Source organism: Notothenia rossii (assembly GCF_949606895.1).
Source record: "Notothenia rossii genome assembly, chromosome: 10".
NCBI lineage: Eukaryota > Metazoa > Chordata > Actinopteri > Perciformes > Nototheniidae > Notothenia > Notothenia rossii.
In genome coordinates this window covers 9,002,759-9,018,623 of record NC_136908.1, presented here as the reverse complement: position 1 = coordinate 9,018,623, position 15,865 = coordinate 9,002,759, and the positions used below count along the sequence as shown (strand labels likewise).

At 44.0% G+C, this 15,865-nt stretch overlaps 1 protein-coding gene across 1 annotated transcript in view; it reads left to right on the top strand.

Annotated features, from left to right (window-relative positions):
- Positions 1-544: 544 nt before the first annotated feature.
- col8a2 (collagen, type VIII, alpha 2) overlaps positions 545-15,865 on the top strand; it is a 60,990-nt gene continuing 45,669 nt past the window's right edge. The window contains exons 1-2 of the mRNA XM_079654857.1: positions 545-630; positions 11,718-11,906. The gene's annotated coding sequence lies outside the window, so the exon portion shown is untranslated. The remainder of the gene's footprint in view (positions 631-11,717; positions 11,907-15,865) is intronic.

The following is a 15,865-nucleotide window of genomic DNA, read 5'->3' as shown; positions in this document are numbered from 1 at the left end:
TTGTATACAGTCGGCTCAACTTAGATGAATCGAACTTTACTCATAGCCTCTTGAACATGGCATTGGAACCCTGTTGTTGAGAGAAAAATGGTGTGTGTGTTATAGCAACGGTAAAGCAACATAACACAACAGCCTTTTAACACACCTAATCCACTACATTGAATGTATTGATGGAAAAATAAATTCAGAGGGTCAGATAAGCAAGAATAATCGCCAACCACCAAATTCTGAGCCACTCAATTTCCACAAGTGATTTACACCCTTACATTACACAGGAAAGGAGAAGATAGGATCAGCTAAGACTCTCGGTCCCCTTTGTTAATAGCTCCTCAGAGAGGAAGAGGAAGGAGGAAGAGGGAGCTCAGAGAGGGTGAGAGTGCCACGGGATGTGATTAGGCTGGACCTCCCGTTTATGATTTCTGTATTACAGGCGTTTGGTGCCAGACATTCCCTCCATGGAAGGAATGTCTTCCTAACCAGTTCCATGTGAATGGTTTAGGAGGGAACCACAGCCCGCTGGTTGTGTTGAGGGCTCAGCCTAAAACACACACCAAGGGAGAAATATGAGGATGCAGGGCAAGAGGCTGGAGAGGAGGGAGGACAAGAGAATAGAAGAAGAAGTTACAAAAGGTCAGGAAAGTGTATACCAACCATACGTTCCCCTCTCAGGCTTCAGTACAATTTGTCCCTAGCTTTATTCCAAACCGTCCACTCCAGCTGCTGTTCATATAAATGAACGTGGGATGCAGAGTTACACGATATTAAGTGGTGGGGGGGGGGATCGAATAAAGTAAGTGATGTGGCTTTAGGTTTCATTCAAAACACAGAATCATATATTTTCCAGGATTGCGTGACTACAGCTTTATAAGGCAAAAAGCAGACGAGAAACCGAGAAATTAGCCCCAAGCCAAGAAAAGAGAGCACATGTAAATAAGTCAGAGATCATGCAGTTCATACACATATGTAATGTTGTTGGCCCTTCATCATATCCACACTAAAACATACTCAGACATTAAAACGTCATAAAAGCCGAGCGCACTGCCTGCGATTAAATCTGAGACATCATAAATTCCAACAACTGCTTTTGTGACAATTTAACGCAATTGGGCTGTAATTGCAACACTAACAAATCATTAATATGCTTTTCAAAATGTTCTCGCTCTGCAATTCACATTCTGCCTTTCTTCCCACGAGAAATTGGCCTGGAGTGAGAAAACATTATTTGCATTTTACAGCCCGAGAGTAGCACGATTTTGGATGCAAAGCAGGAACGTTTGATTGTCCTGGAATTTGAACCGGACTGGATTACTCTCCTGGTGATTTTGGCCACGTGTAACAGAATGATAACAGTGTTTTGTGTTAGGATCAGCTGCAGCCTCTGGGCATGCTGTGCAAGGAGAGGCAGCAGTTAGCATCGAGGAACAACTATTATAATGTCTATTTATTTGGCAACTTAATTGAACAATGCTATGAAGAAACAATTGCACAGCCTCAGATGTAACCTTTGAGGCACTTTTAATAAGGTCAAATACTAATCAAAATAGAATACACACACACACACACACACACACACACACACACACACACACACACACACACACACACACACACACACACACACACACACACACACACACACACACACACACACACACACACACACACACACACACTGACAGAAGTCACAACCTTGTCCTACACAAGCCGTTGGCCTTAGCTCCAACAATAATGTTTATTCGTCTGTCTCAGGAAAGAAAAGACACGCCTTCCGCTTGCAGCTAGTCAAAGCAGGAAATCTAGGAGAGAAAATGGAGATGTGCTGCTCATGTCCCAGCTTACATCTCTCGCACATAAACATACATAAGTGTGCAAACAGACGTGCAGAGAGACGGCCTGCAGCAGTTAGCCGTAATTGGTGCTAATCGGTTAAGTGTTGGTGAGTTGCCGGGCCCTGTGAGGGATTTGGAAGCATGTTAGTGAAAAAGACTGCAGAGGATAAAGAACTTTTCCAGGTCTCGGCTTCGGTGTTCAACCCTATCATCGGACAAAATTGTTGGTATTGGACAACTCTGCAAAACCTAGGATTGCATTCAAGGTTAGAGATCAGCGGCAACATTTTACTAATTATTTCTTTTCGTAATGGATTCACATGGCTAAAGTGTAGTTGAATATCGTTGGTATGGCAAATAAACGATGATTACGGAATATGTCTATTTATTTAAAGGTCACCTATTAAGCAAAATCCACTTGTTCATGTCTCTTCTACATCAACATGTGTCCCCTCTGTGTAAAGAGACTCTGAAAGTTTCAGGTAAAAATATTCTCTCACTTTTTGTCCTGATCCATTTCTATAAAAACCTGTCTGAAAATGAGCTGATCAGATTTCGGCCACTTTATGATGTCATAACGATTGTTTTGGTTTGTGTAACCATTAGCCAATCACCAACCAAGGTACCCCCCCCCCCCCACCTTATCACCTGAATCTCCTCTTAGAGCACCATTGAGTTCTTTGTAACCAAATCTCTCTCAGAGGGGCGTGGGGAGGGGCTCCTTATTTTCATCTAAAGTAACAGACAGAGAATCAGCACTTTGGAAACAGAGGGGATTATGGGATGCTGCAATGATCTGTTTGGTATTTCGAGCCATGTTTTGTATTTATCTGAGACCTATAATAAAGTAGAAAAACAGTATCAGAGGACCTTTAAGGTTTAAGGTTTGGCAAAGATGATGGTTATGGTTAAACAAAGCTATTGAAGAAGTGAAACGGGTCAAACACTCAAACACCCTCAGCCTTACTTCCTGCCTTGCTACATAAAGGGCACACTTCTACCACACTTCCATCATTAGTATTGGATGTACACTAGGTGAACATAATTCACACTCGACAGCATTAAGACGTGGCCACATCTCCATTGACTCCTAATTTTCATATAACTGTTTATGCAGCACATCTGTCTCTGACTCTTTACCCATCCATGCATGTTGTGATCTTTGTGTAGTAGCACTATGATCCAGGAAGCTTTCTTTGTTCCGTGTTGCTCACTTGCCCCCTCCATGGGTGGTGCTTGCTGCAGATCTTCTGCTGTGGTGTTTGTACAGTTCAGAGGTCTTTGTTTTTCTGGCATGTCTCTCCATGCTAACCAAAGCCGGAGGCCTGCTGCCTGTTTTCTTTCGCATAGCTACACATCTGCAGGCTTTCGAGGAGAAACCGGGCAAAACGCAGAAAAACAGAAGTTGGGTGGAGAAGCCGGAAGTCATAGAAACTCGAACGCTCTGCCTTCAAACCTGAGCTGCCACTTTCTCCAAGTTTGTGTGTGTGAGAGGTGCGCTGCTCCGAGATGAACTGTGGTTTGTTAGAAAAGGGCCTGGCACACATGTTGACAGCCTCATTATTTATACTCCATTTTGACAGCTTGTTTTGTGTAATATACACACACATATTTCCATCTTCGTTCAACCTGTCTTCTCAATTTCACAGGAATACTAACTTAATGTATTTTGTGTGAAAAAGCAATGTTTCCCCAAAAGGCGTGTGCTATGGATCAAACAGTCACTCAGTCACCAGAGCTGCATGGCTAATTCCCTCCACTCTGGACAAGGTCATATTGTTCCCTATTTATGTTCCCAGAAGGATCAAAAGTGAAATACGATCCCTTTCGACAGTTAATATTTCTGAGAGCCTTCTAGCTGTTTTCCTAGATTATTTTAAAGGGACGTATTTCCCATATATACATTTAAATTCATGATGTGATATCCACGGATCGTGTTTGAACCTCTGAGACAGTGGCTACAATTTACAAGTTTCCTCGTCTTTTGGAGGACGGGTGGTGGGACACCTGGAAGCAGCTGTTTAGGGAGGAGGTTCCTGTGAGCATCAGGGTCAGGACACACTCACAAAGCTACACAGGAAGCCAGGTGGCACAGGACACTAAATCAAACTCTATATTAATGTGAGCGTGTGCAGCATTCAGCAGGATGTGTGTGTGTGTGTGTGTGTGTGTGTGTGTGTGTGTGTGTGTGTGTGTGTGTGTGTGTGTGTGCGCGTGCGTGCGTGCGTGCGTGCGTGCGTGCGTGCGTGCGTGCGTGTGTGTGTGTGTGCGTGTGTGTGTGTGTACGTGCATTTGCTCTTTTCACAGACTGTCAGAGAAAAGCGTTACAGTGCGGACATTTGGCACAAAACAAACAATGCTAGAAAAAGTTCACCAGGTTCAGCGAGGGGTCAAGTGAGTCAATTAGTTTGTTTTAATAGGACTAAACTTTCAACAGCAGGTTTGAGAGGACTCTAGTGAGGTGGTGGGAACACAGGAGCTACTTGGTGTGAAAACAGAGGGTTAAGGTCAGGGAGGGGATTGCTGCCACTCAAAAGGTCAGAGGGTTGTTGTAGTGCCAGGAGAGCAAGACCTACACACACAATACCCCTGGGAAGCTTTTATACATTCATGTAATCAAGTAATTAATAACAATAACTTATATATTCAACTGAGATCTGTACTTTCATTTTAGCTAAGAGACTTTTACACTAACCTTGAGTTAGTGAAGCTAATTTAATCTTCAAAAACTGTGGCTATGACCTGACAATAAGCTGATCAGCATAATACCTGTAATAGAAAATGAATTGTAACATTTCTTTTTCGCAAGGTACTTGTACAACATCTACTTTAATCCGTTAGAGCTGATTCCTCACCCTGCATGAACTCAAACTCAGCTGACTGTGACAACTTTTTACTGTGGTTACACTGCTTTGGCTGTTTAGTCATCCGTAGTGTTTTAGCATTTGTCTTGTAATCTGAGAATCAACGTGCCATTGTCTCACTATCCAGGGATAACCAATATGTATATTGTACTATCAGTTATCCTGAGATGTATACTGTTATCCAGACATATCAAACATCATATCCATATTTTTAAGGTTCACATATCCTTTTGTAAAGATATCTGTATTCATATGTTATATTCAAATTCATCTCAAGATCTTGATTGTTGTGTTGACAGATTGTACACTCTGTGAGAGACCATGACTGGAAAAACGATCTTATTCAAATATCTTACATCTGTAGAAATTATTTTGTATCTTTCTGTCAAGTCTTTGTTAAGAATTAGCCAACATTAATACAAAATGTTAAAGAAGTCACATTGAATTATTCAAACCATCATAAGAAACCATCTCATCAACAATATGATCGAAATCTTATCCCTTACAGGCTTACTGTATAATGTAACTTTTGGCAGTGCAACATTGCTATCTCTTTTATCAAGATAATGAGATAAATTAGCAATTATTATGAGAAAATGGTTTCCAATGTCAAGAATGAATGAGATATACATCTGTGATGTTATAGGGTTATATATTAAACTTCCTGTGCTGCACTGAGAATCTTCAAGAGTTTCAGTATCATTATTTAGGGTTAGGACAGTGATGAATGAACTCAGCGCCAGCCCCTCACATATAACCTGGGTCGAGATTTTTCGATGTGAGCTCTCCAAACTCCTGCAGTCTGCTTTATTTATTCAAACTGGATTGTTTGGGTTTGGGGATTCTGTTGCTCCTGCTGTGAAGGAAATTGCTCTCTTGCCTGCCGGTGGTGAAACGGAAAATGGTTTTAAAAAACGTAAACAAACCTAAACGGTTCTCTGTGTTTGCGAAAGATCGTCGTTCTCATTTCCCAGTCAAGGCCGGCTGGTCGAGATGAGTCTGTCAGCGAGAAGGAGGAGTACAATCTGATATGAATTGTTCAATAGCTGGGAGAGTGATGAGCTTATCAGTGAAGTACAGATCTCTGGGTGTGTTGTTTTAACTGTTTGGATACAGAAAACTGGCAGGATAATTGTGAGCATCTCTATCAAAATCAGAAGGATGTTGAATTCCGAGATAATCATGGATCGGTTTAAAAAAACTGATGTTTTGGTTATATTTAGGTTTTGGCTGATTTAAAAACAAACCAAGTCTTGGCTTTTACAATATGGAACTTGTATTGCGATATTCAGATGATAAGTAAAAATGTTAGGCATACAAAAGAGGGTGTCAACGTCAGCGATCACTGTGTCCTGTCACTCTGATCAGCGTCACTTCCCCTCCTTCCCTCCCGATCTCCAAGAAAGAATGAATGACGGGCCGTTTCTCAATCGCGAGGATACTGGCTTGGTAGTCGCATACTTCCAAGTCACTTCCTTCAGAAACGAAGCAAGTATACTTCCAAGTCAAGGCTTCGGAAAACAAAGAAGAATGGAACAGGCTAACAAGTGTGCCACTCTCTCTAACGGTTTCAACATAAACTGTACCGAAAATAAATACCTCACGATGTCTATCTAATTATGAACTTGCTTTACTTTCACGGAACACATTTTTGGTGATAACAAATGCAACAAAGTAACATATTTACCAACACATGTTCTACGCCACTCCATACTTACATTTAAATGTGTGCTGCGTCGGTTCAGCCATTCTCCGCAAGGGTTTCTGAAATTGGTCCGTGCGCAAAGCATTGTGGGGATTTGAAGGACACAAAGTCTACCCATGTGCAGCCTCCAAATTACCCCCAAACCAAGGACGTGGCCTCGGTGGAATTCCAAGTATGCTGGAGATTGGAACAGTCCTTCGGCGGCACTCGATGACGTAGCATCCTTGAAATATTGTCTTGGAAGCCAGTTTCCTCGAGATTGAGAAACGGCCACAGACTGCTAGTAAGATCCTGGACAGGGACGTGACACTTTTGATGTGTTTAATGAAAACACTCTAATCTCTCAGTAGCCTCATAATCTAGAAGTTTGTTTTTATCTCAAACTTCGCCCTTTTTGGATTCATGCTCCTTCCCGTATCCTACAACCTTGACTCGTGACACATACATCGTATTTGCGGACATACACTGCAATGAAAGTTCCTCTGTTTGAGATATAGCAGCACTTTTGCACTCTGGAAACAATTACCAGGCATTAATCTTCACATTCTTTCATCCCGCCACCAGCTCAGCTGATTAGGATATCCACTGGTACGCAAGGCTAACCTCAAACACGCTAACACACACTCACTGTACAGTACAGTAGGTGCTCTAGCTCCACACACACACACACACACACACACACACACACACACACACACACACACACACACACACACACACACACACACACACACACACACACACACACACACACACACACACACACACACACACACACACACACACACACCTGACATCTGATTCCCAACTGATGATTAATGGCCCTCGAAGTCTTTCAGCATGGACCACCCAGGGTCAAAATAACCTGCCACAAATACAGAAGCAGTAAAATACTTTTCAGTCACCACTCTTCTACACACTGCAGCGTCTTGCGCGTGTGTGTATGTGCCAGGGCAAGAAAAAGGTGGAATGGTAACTGTGGAAATACTTAAAAAATGTGCCCCCCCTCCTCCTGCCTTCAATCATTTGTGCTTGTGAAGAAAGTGGGGGGGGAATTACAGTGCTAACACCTTTCAAAATGCACAAGCGCCCCCCTGTTATTCTTTGCTGCAACTCTTATTCACTTTCTCTTTTACCCGATGTTCCCTCGCCCCTCTCCAAAAGACGGAAGAATTACCCCGGCTGTCCTCTAATCTCTCCTGAGAGCATTTTCCCAGGGTGGAAACACTGCCATCCTTTTTCCTCTCCACTCTCCCCCCTTCCCCCTTTTATCAGTGTCCAATGATTACCCGAGGGGAAACTGAGCCCGCCAAACAATGTGCGTCAGGTTAGCCAGGGCGAGTCCGGACAAAATCGTCTCCTACTCTACCTGCTCCGTCCGTCCATCCATCTCCCCTCCCCCCTCCCATCACCCCACCCACTCTCTCCGCCCCTGTACCAGCCGAGGGCCGTGGCACAGCCCCAGGCCCATCTCAGAGGAATTTCCCTGTTGAAGTTCATATCAATATCAGAGGCCTCGAGTTTTATACACAGCGTGTGAAAAGTCTCTCCTCTCCTTCTAAGCAGTCACTTTCCCTTCCTTCCTCTTCTCTTTTTCTTTCTTTCCTTTCCTCTGACTGTCCTTTCAACAGCGTTTATTTCCCTTTTCTTCACTTTTATCCCCTTCCTCAACTGTTTATCGCTTTAAATTCCCTTTTGTTTGACTTTTTCCCCTCTCCACAACCTTCATCCCTCACCACCGTCTTTGGGCTCTGTTTATCGGCCCTGTGTAGGCACAGCCTGGTGAATGCCAGGCATTCCTTTGTAAGGTTAGAACAGACAAAGGCGGACCACATCACCTGAGAGGAAATGCAGCCCTTTTGAATCGTCGCCCGAGGGGAAGGAGAGGCTGATAGCAAAGAAAAGAGGGACTATAAAAGCAAGAGAAAAAGCGCAAGATGGAAAAGAGGAACACCTGTCCTCTGCTGTCCTCGTGTGAACCTTCAACTTTGACCTTTGTTACTTGATATCGACGCCTTGTTGAAGAAAAAGGGGCTTGACTGAATGAAAGCGCTTTGGTGTAGGTGCACACCTTCAATCCAGTATTGAAAAGTGGGAGCTCTTAAAGGGTCTTTTTTTACCTTATAGTAATGCGATTATTTTCTGTTATTATTTTATTTACTCTATCAACTCAATTAGCCCCATACAATACTTGACTCAGAGAGTGACCACTGACTCAAGTAAACATGGCCATATTGCAACCCATAAGTTAACTCCAATCAAGCTCACAAAACAATTCCACCCTTCAACACACTTCAACCATTCACACAACCTACTCAGGGAACATATAAGCCCAATGACTCACCCCACCTAAACATACCACCTTTGAGTAGAACAGACCCCCTTACGTTAACACATAGTGGGTTTATGTTTGGTGACGCTGGGTGTGGTGTAGGGTGGAGTGGATCGGTGACGCCAACCTGCCCTTCACAGCTTATTTTTGGGCTTTTGACGGACATCAAGGGCAAAGCAGGTCTTTGTGATGCAATGCCACGGTTTTCCAGTCACTTAACGGCCGCTGTTTGTTTTTATTCTTACTAATGGAACGGAGCGAAGGGGAAAAGTGGAGTAGAAAAAAGAGAAGCTCATGTCGACCAGGTGTTTTTTCCCTCTACTTGGGAATGTTTCACCTTGTAAAAGCAAGAAAGTGGGAGGGGACTTGTGTACCGTGCTGAAGTAAATGGTTTGGGGATTTTTCAAGGGGTGTGTGCTGACCAAACCGGACAAGGGAGAATGAATGTGTGTTGTGTGAGTGTATCAGAGGGTGAGCAGATATTTCTAGGGAGCCAGAGGCTGAATTCTTCGGTGGAACTGTAGCATAACCATGACTAGAAGAGGCGGGGGCTTCACCTTTGTTTGTGTGCGAGCCTCCAACCAACTATTTTTTGCCTCATTGAGCTACAGAAAGATATTGCTTTTTGTGGTAGGGTGTGATCAACAACACACACGCAAGCACGCATTCTCCCGCAAAAACACACACCTTGTGGGATGAATGAATGGCAGGCCCTGACTACCACACAGGGCTCCTATTGATGACATCATTGCTGGGCATCTGGTCACTCCACCCTTTCCATGTTTGAGAGAGCCATTCAGTCACCTTCAACTGCACCATGACTCTTTCACATTCATGACGCCCATTGCTTATTTTCTAGTTATTATTCAATTTAGCCGGCGCTCTAGTCATGAACAAAATGCTTTTCTGATGGCACAATCAACAATTGGCCAGTTCATGCACATCTATCAGTGCAGTAAAGACCTCTCTTAACAGATACAATTGAAGTAAACTCCTCCAATGCATGTCTAATCATTTTGCTATCATGATATTGATGGGATTTGCAAAAAAGAGAACAAAAGCAACACATAAAACCCCATCTGCATCGTACATTTGACCATAATTACACTCTTCAAACAGCCGGTCCAATTTAATATAATGGACATTATTGAAATATTCCCTTTTGAGACGTTGCCTCTAGTTCTCATGCAAAGAACGCGTGAGTCTAGCCTGACTTTGGTTCTAATGGTATACGATTACACAGTCTGGGGACATTTATTACTCTTCATGAGCAAAACATGAATGAGGGAAGTGCAGCAAGACTGCCAGCTTTTGGTAAATAGATGGAATTCAAACAGTTATTGAAGTAATGAATGAATAGATGCTTTTGAAATGACAGGCCTTTAAATAAATCAACCCAGACTGGCGCTACGTGATGATAAATAAAACCACTAAAAACTTGGACCATGTTGGAAATAGCATTTTCTTGATTCTCTTTACCTCTCCTCCCGATGAAGCAATTTAATATCAACTTGGAATCAGATTCTTTATCTGATCACAAACTCAGCCAATGGCTTAGTCCCAGAAGGTCGTTCAGGAAAAGGCTAGGCCAGTTTTCTTCTGGCTCGTCCAATCACAAGCTAGGAGCTGCTTTCTCTTCAAGGTCCACTACCAAAGCACAGGGCCAGCTAACATGGTGCCAATTAAACACTGAATGCTAAGCCTGTTATGGCTTTACTAAACCTCTGTTGGAAATCACCTGGTGACCGATAAGGACCCACTGAGTTCATCCAGGTTGTTAGCTAACATCCAAACCATTATTTCCAATTACCCATGCTGATGAGAATTTATGCATTCTCCCTGCAAATGCTTGGCACGTTTTAAATGTAAGGTCTATCTGATACTTGTAATACATCTTGTAGCAATGAATAGCTGGGCTGTAGCAGCGAAACATGAACCGATGTCATTTGCTGTTGTGCTTTGGTGATTAAGCACAGGAGAGTGCTATCATGTAACGATTACACCGAAACGGCAGCAGGTTTGAGGAAACAACACAATGCCCCTTTATGTATTACACTTATCCAGTGTTATGTCTCACTTAGAGGTTATTAATCGGCTATGGAGCTACAAGGCATGTAAAGAGAGACGTTTGTGTCGGAGGCTTTAGGATTCAATTATCTGGGGTGTTTATTGCCAACATCTACAGGTTGAAATGTAGATGATTTGATTTGTGTGTTTGCATAGCAGGAGGATAAAGGGCAGGGTGATTTCTTGGGAGGTAGGTTTAGGACAGAGAGGAGAGTGAAGGGAGGGAGAACATGAGCAAGAGACGCCTCTGAATTCCCCACTTTTGGTCTCTTTTCGTTCCCTCTTCATCCTACCCCACCCCTCTCTGCCGCCACCCCACCCCATCCTGCTCACTCCCCTCCTTCCTCAGAGCAGCCAGCCACAGACACTTGCTTTTTGTATGAAGGGGTTTAACCCAATGAACAATCCTGTCTGTCTTTCCCAAAATAAGCCAGTGGGAGAGGGATCGCTGAGTAAGCCAGGGAGATTGGAGCAGCGAGGTGCGCAGCCCCTGGTTATAAGTCCTGGGAGTGCTGCTTGGACCCACAGCCTTTAGCTCCATATACACTGCCTTGCTGCCTGCCTGCCTGCCTGCCTGACTGACTGACTGAGTCTCACTCCACTGTTACTCACTCTCTCTCCCTCGCTCCTTCCCTCCTACTTTCCACCCTGGAGAGCGAGAGCGCACAGATTGGGAAGGTGCTCCTCAGACCTGCTTCTGGACGGCTTGAAGACGGCACAGAGAGGACTTTTTGCTCTGCTCTCACTTTCATCCTCGAGCTTAATTTCAACATCCCTGCCTGAAACCACATGGATGGACTTTTTTTCTTTTTTGCCTGAGGCAGAGAATAAAAGTTAAACAGATAATTTGCTCCACCTGTAGTTGAAAATAACCTTTTTCATACTTTTTGGTTGTTTCCCCCCCCTGCACTTGTAAGCAGTACTGGACCTTTCAGGGTACAATCTCTTTTGGTTGCATGTTCATTGATTATCTGATGCCATCGCATCCCATGGGAGACACGCGTGGCTGAAGCAAGGAGGGAGGTAGAAGAGAGACCCACCTGAAGCTCACACCTACCGCTGCCCTAACCAGTGCTCCCCCTGCCCCTCAACGCTCTGAGGAGAGAAAGGTAAGCTCTACCTGCCCTCACTTTTCTCTGGGTCTCTGTTAGCATCCTTGTGTCCTGCCGTGTTTTCTCTTTTATCACATGTGGCTGCAGTAGCAGATGCCAGAAGAAACAGAAGGAGAAAACAGGTTGCAATATCGTAGTCATGGGACTTGCTTAATTCGCCTCAGTCCTAAGCTAGTGCACAGAGTGCAGATTAAACAGAACCGGTGCAGTTTGCTCACCAAGCTCCAGACAAACAGACGTTGATTGCAATATTACAGTTGTACCTGTCCCCTGACTCTTTCTGTAGTCATAGTAAGAATCCTCTGTGTTTTACCCTGATGAGTGACGGTAGTGATTATTGATCCAGGTAGGGTGTAGACATTGTTGATACGTCATTAGTCCCAAACATGTACGACTCTCGCTGGTGATGTTGGGGTGGGCGTGGTGTGTACTGGGCTGAGTACAGGGGTGGGGCAGTGTGGTAGTGGGATATGAACAGTGGGCTTGGCTCAGATATTCTGATTACTGTCTTTAAAAGAGTGTTATTTTGGACTGTATGATTTTTGATAGATGTATTAATCTGAGAGTCTGTCACAGTCCATATAGTGAGTGGAATGTATGAGGTAAAGGAATACTGAAATTGGACACATGGTCCTATCATTTTTCCTCTTCGTCCCTCCTCATCCCCCTGTTGCTTCACTCTGTCCATCCACTGTGACGCCTCTGGCAAGCGACGCTGCATTCCATTGTAACGACATCCCTCCATCGCAAACAGAAAAGAGGACACATAGCAGCGAGTGCCCAGGTATCCTCAGAATGACAGAGAGGCAGAGAGACAGAAAGAGATGAGCCCAAATGGAAAGGGAAAATACCACATCAGTAAAGCTTCAAGAATGTGTGCTAAAATAAATAGAAGTGCTCTCTTCGCTGAGGAGATACATTTTTTCAATCACATGTGTTTCAGTGCACCAGCAGCATGCTTTCTTAAGAAGGAAGGAGGGAGACACAGAGAGAGAGAGAGGTGTAGAGAGAGAGGGGGGGGGGGAGTCTGGAAAAGACAGTGTGCTGGAGTTCTGAAATCCAAAAACATTTGGCAGCACCCGTTTACTTCGCTGGCTTACAGCAAGCAAAGTCCACTGAATATGTACCTGTGTGTGCGTCGGCGCAGCCACACATGCACGCTCCGAGGTGACCGAATCTGTGTTAGTATCAAATGGTGTTACTCAATCCTTTAAGGGGAGAGGGTGAATGGATACACACTTAAGCGTGAACTCTCCCCCCTGGCAGTGAGGTACGACAGGAGTTCTCAGGTCTGCAAAGCTGCTGGTGTGCAGCAGCAGTGTCTGCTTTAGTGTTCAAAGTAGTATTTGCTCATAAAGTTCAGGGCCTCTCTTAGATTTAGTGGTTTCCAGTCAGCTTCCAACACTCTCTTTATTTCCAATAAAGTACCTATAGGTCAGGAGATTTATGCCCCTCTCTGCATCACTAGATTTTTCTTTGCACCAATTTCCATGGCTGGCACATGCATGATGGTAACATTGCTCTGTAACCATAGCACCCATGCCAATGACTGGGACTCTCCGGTGGTCACTTACTTAGTCACTGGTGGCTCCGAGCAGGTTGAGTGTGTTTGTGTGTGCGGTACAGTATTTAACCGCAGCTAACCGCCTCCATCCAGCCGCCCGTCGAGGCCTTTGATACAACGTGCCTGAAGCGTGACCGACCATGCACAAACAACAGTCACGCTGAATGCACTGCTGCGGCACACACACCATCTCTCTGCCCCGTGCAATCCAAACACGTACGTGGTTTTAACACTCCTGACGCACACACATTTCAAACAGATGAACAAGCGCACACTGCCAAACCACCGCGGAGACTCTCGCGGCCCACTGCGGTCACTCTGTAGGCCAGAACGTGTTGAACTTGGGACTTCCAAGACTCCAAACTCAACATAAGCTTTTTTCTGAGAATATTTCTTGTTCTGATGTCAAGGTGAAAGAACAAGGTCTTCTCTGTAGATCTGTAAGCTCATTTTCAGAACACTTTTTTCTCACAAATCAAAGAGACACAGGTGGAGTGGATGCATACTCTGACTGGGAATTTAAGAACATGTATTTTATTTTAAGAAAGAAAAAGAGAGAGACCTTTTTTAAAAATATTTCTCAGGGAAAAGGGGTTTAATTCAAATAATAGGAGCTGTCTTTACGTTGATGCCTTTCCTGTTTCTCACCCCTCTTTGGCTTGTAAATATATAGTTCCTACTGTGTGGCCACAAGGGGGCAGAATACCAGGCAGGTAAATGTTGCACACAAACACAAAAACATGTCATCGGGGTGAGGAGAAAACCACTTCCATCATTTGTCTTTATTGAATAATTGAACTCACCAATCCAACTATATACATCTAACTTATTTTATCATTTTCAATTGACAAACTTAGCCAAAACAATATTTTTATATTCTTCTTTATGAATGCCAAATCACTTACAATACACTCTTAAAACATTAATCTATCATTTACAAGTGTGTGTGTGTGTGATAGGCCTGCTTCCCTGAATTGTGCTCCCTAATAGTATTTAAGTGCATATTTGTTATGAGTGTTTGTGTGTGTGTGTGTGTGTGTGTGTGTGTGTGTGTGTGTGTGTGTGTGTGTGTGTGTGTGTGTGTGTGTGTGTGTGTGTGTGTGTGTGTGTGTGTGTGTCTGTGTGTGTGTGTGTGTGTGTGTGTGTGTGTGTGTGTGTGTGTGTGTGTGTGTGTGTGTGTGTGTGTGTGTGTGATAGGCCTGCTTCCCTGAATTGTGCTCCCTAATAGTATTTAAGTGCATATTTGTTATGAGTGTGTGTGTGTGTGTGTGTGTGTGTGTGTGTGTGTGTGTGTGTGTGTGTGTGTGTGTGTGTGTGTGTGTGTGTGTGTGTGTGTGTGTGTGTGTGTGTGTGTGTGTGTGTGTGTGTGTGTGTGTGTGTGTGTGTGTGTGTGTGTGTGTGTATGTATGTATGTATGTGTATTACAGTGCACATGTGCCTCTATTACTCTCAGTCACATGCCCGTGTGAGCAGGAAATGAAGGAGAATGCCACTCATTCTTAAGGAAAAGTAAACACACAGTTATTCCTTTACTTCCATGGAACCCAAACACACACACACACACACACACACACACACACACACACACACACACACACACACACGCACGCACACACACACACACACACACACACACACACACACACACACACACACACACACACACACACACACACACACACACACACACACACACACACACACACACACACACACAGAAATTCCCACTTTTGTTTCATAGGTACTTTAGCTTCTGCAGGAAAGAGTGTGAAAACAGGCCACTCCTTTAATGGCTTTAGCGACAAAGAGTGTGTTTTCTTTTAGGCCGGAAGACCATGTCCGCAATTACAGCCACGCACACACAAGCAATGTACGCGCACACACTTTTCAGCACGAATTATTAGGCATACTAACTGACTGGTGCGGCTGATATACTGAGTGAGGAATTGCAGTGAAGGGCGGTGGAAACAGAATGCAGGCCCTGGTCTTAATCAGAGCCTGGACCATAACATTCAAGATTAATAGGCTGGATTTGTTTTTCAGCTAAGAGGGGGAGAAGAAAAAGACAGAGACAGTAAAGACAGAAACATATTTTTGCGTGCAGTATGAACATTTGCATCTTGTCTCCCTCTACTTCCTTTAGCATCCCGGTTTATGCTTTCTTAGCATGTTTGCACATCACCATTGGCCTCCACAGGTAGCTGATATATGTGGAGGTCAGTCAGCTAAATGGCAGACAGAGAATCTACACACACATGTGGCCCTCCTGAGTTGGTGGCGCAGCACGTTATTAATCAGACCCTTGAGTGGAAGGACATAGTTTTGGCTCTGTTTGAGCCTTGAGAAAACATTTTAGCAGGAGTAGTAGGAAAACAGTAGAAAGCTTTCTATT